This window comes from Haemaphysalis longicornis, unplaced genomic scaffold, assembly GCF_048455015.1.
Source record: "Haemaphysalis longicornis isolate Haplotype H1 unplaced genomic scaffold, Haemaphysalis longicornis Haplotype H1 scaffold_11, whole genome shotgun sequence".
Classification (NCBI taxonomy): Eukaryota; Metazoa; Arthropoda; class Arachnida; order Ixodida; family Ixodidae; genus Haemaphysalis; species Haemaphysalis longicornis.
The window spans coordinates 16,302,149-16,305,432 of NW_027526214.1; positions in this window are offsets into that span (position 1 = coordinate 16,302,149).

The window sequence follows — 3,284 nt, forward strand, 5'->3', positions numbered from 1 at the left end:
AGCTCGTCTACTACCTTGCGTTCACGAGGGATTCTTCGAGCCAATTTGTGAGCTCACAAGCGGCGGGAAAATTCAGGTAGTAGTTCACCAGTTTGCATTGTCTGACCTTCCCTGACAGTGCGGATAATTTTTTTCCTGTTATCTGCAACCATTGCCTGCATGCCTGCTTCTTCCGGTGCGCTACTGGCAAGAATTGTTTATTTATCCTGCCTTTCAATTCACGTAGACTCTCGCCTGTATCAACAACACGAGGCTTTGACCACTTGCCCTCTCTTTTATTCGCAGTTTTTAAGAGGTAGCACACTTTGCTGCAAATAATTTGTTCCACCTTATTTTCTTCTGTGCTCGCCAAAGCTTTTTGCCGGGACCCACGAGCTCTTGCACTGAGTCCCTATTTTCCTCTCGAAGCTCTTAATCTACCCCCAAGAGCGTTCCTGCACGCTGCAAGGCTACCTTCATGCCACACTCAACACATGCACCATTTCGTGCCTGCAAGAAGTCTTTCTTTCACCTGTACGTGTGGCAGTTCGGGATCTTTTCTTTTTTCTTGTGTTCCCCAGGCGGCCGCATCAATGCAACTGAACCGCATGCCTTCTGTCGAACGTACCTGGAGTTCAATACTCTTTTTTCATCCTTTTTCGGAGACGCGGCGCTCCCACTCTGCAATTTTGGCATCTAAAGCTAGAGTCACGTGCTTCTTATCTTGCAGCTGTATTTCATAATCTTGGTCGTCGCGTTCTAGCTCAAGCCTACAAATTTGGGCTTCTGTGGCGAGCGTTGTTTCTTGTCGGACTACATTGCCTTCTCTCTTTAGCCATTTCCTCAAATCATCTCCCGCCAGCCCTATCTCTTTCACCATCACGAGTAGCTTTGCCAGGTTCATTTCCGGTTCCTAGTTCTTGACCCTCTGTCAAACTTTTCTCCTCAACTCTCTGAACGTTGCTCAGAGAGGCCTGTGGCGGACGCCATTTTTGTTAAGCAGGTTGTTTTCGTGATGAGGAGGTTAAAATTTACCACGCGGACAGGAGTCAAGAAGATATGGTTACGGAAACAAAACAAATATATTGACGGGACGAGTTAGGAAGGAAGGTGAACTAATGAAAATCAAGCTAATTTAACAACAACGGTCTAATGACAAAAAGTGCCATGAAAACCTTCCCACTCTCAATTGCTCGCGCTCACTTGTGGGTTCCTGTCGATGAGCTGAGTTGGAGTGCAGGGCTTGGTGCGCTTTTCTCGTGGGATGGCCGCTGGCACTGTGTCACTTTGACACTGCTGCTGGCCGTTGCAAAGACTCGGCGCTGTTTCTCGTGCGCTGGCCGTTCCACGGATAGGGTTGCGTGGCGGACATTCTCAGCACTTCTCAGGATCGAAGGTCTGGAGGACGATGCAGTTTGGAGTCGTGTCTCCTGGACGTTCGCACCCAACCGAGACCTCCCAGGAGGAATTTACAGGTTCGTAAAGAAGATCTCCTAGGCGTTCTTGCCCAGCCGAGAGCTTCTGCAACCGTCTTTTAAGTGCGAATGCACTTTATAAGCGACCCCGAACCTTCCGCCGTCCGCATAGCAAGCGCTGCGGGTGCGCGCGCTTTTCGTCTTCCTTAGCAACGGGGGGAGATGGGCGCGCGCTGCCTGGCCGCTGACATGGCACATACCCACGTGGGAGATTGGCCAGGAATAAGTGCGAAGGCACTTCTTAAGCGAGCCTGAATCGTCGCGCTCGCATAGCGCCTGCTCTCCCCCCTCGCCTACTCTCCTAAAGCCCCTTTACTACTCTCCAGCTCTCAACACCCTCTCTCGGCACGCCAGCCAGGCCACTACACTATATAAAAAAAAACAGCATCCGGCGCCAGGTTTCGATCTGCGGACTTTGCGGCCGCAGCGCGACGCTCTACCGACTAAGCCACGGACGCGACGTTGATATCAGTGTTAGTAACGCGCCTTATATCTTTAACGCATTCAAACTACGTCGTCAGCGGCGTGCGTTGGCGACTCAGCGGCGTTATAGCGGCTTGATAACTGCGTGGTGTACACGTGATACTACAAACCCGCTAGTTCTGCATTCTCTCACGTGACTGCGCCTCCTCTCCCTTCACTCCGGTCGGCGCTTCACAGCTGCGGTGCGCTGCGGTGCGGTGCGCTCCTCCTCTCGAACATACACGTTGATTCACCAAGATTTCCGCAGAGGGACAAACGAGGGGTGTTAAGCCGAACGTGATCACGAGGGGGTGGTAATGTAACTAACGGGCAAAATGCCACCAAACTTCAACAAACTCCCCCTCATAGCATCACCCCGTGCTTCGCACTTCCTCATACTCCCCTTCGGGGAAATGCGGGGGAATTTTTTAAATGCGGAGCATTTCTTAGGTTCGCCTGGTCCTGCGTCGTTGATGGCGGCGCCGTCCACACGCTCACTGCGTATGCGCAACTCTTCTCCTTACACACACAGCTCCACGATACTACAGTATAAAAAAAGATATAGTTAACGGCGCCCGGTTTCGATCCCACGACTCTCTGGCTGCAACGGGAGGTACGCGGTGCTCTTCCCACTACGCTACCAATCCGGCACAGGAGCAAGTGCTACGAACGCGCTTTATGTCCTTGACTTATTCAAACTACGTCAAGAAGCTACTCATACAATGAAGGCACGCGAAGCTGAACGTCAACGGAAACGACGAACTCAAAACTTTAGAGAGGGATGCTGAATTTCCCGTGGGAAATCTGTGGCGGGAAGCGCCACGCGCCTTGCAGCTTAACCAGCCCCGTCTTCAGCGCTTCTGATGCTGATTGTGGCAGGATGTCCCTAGGGATTGGCCACCTACCAAAGAATCCATCACGAGATAGGTTCACGTTCAACCACCGTCGTCATGTTCCCGTAGGGGAACCCCCGAAGAAGAAGAAGAACGAGAAGACAAAGCTGCGAAGAGGAGGGTGTGTACATTGCTCTCAGCCCGTGCACCAATGTCAACAACCTTTACCTCACCAAAGCTTACAGAGACTACCGATTCTACCACAGAGACAACATCGACAAGAACATGATGGACGAGTTTCGGCGCCTCGAGAACCACCGCCTACTCACCGTAACACAACAGCACTTGCGTGCTTTTGCCACCGGTGTGGACCCGTACGCGGAATTTCCTCTGGCGCTATTAAAAACCAGATCACTCAACATAACGGCAACACAATGGAATCACACGGAACCGCCACGATGCGTCGCATCCTCATCAGGGTTCCCCACGGGAAGATGCTGTAATTTTTTTGCTTTTTCCTTCTTGCCTCCAGCGC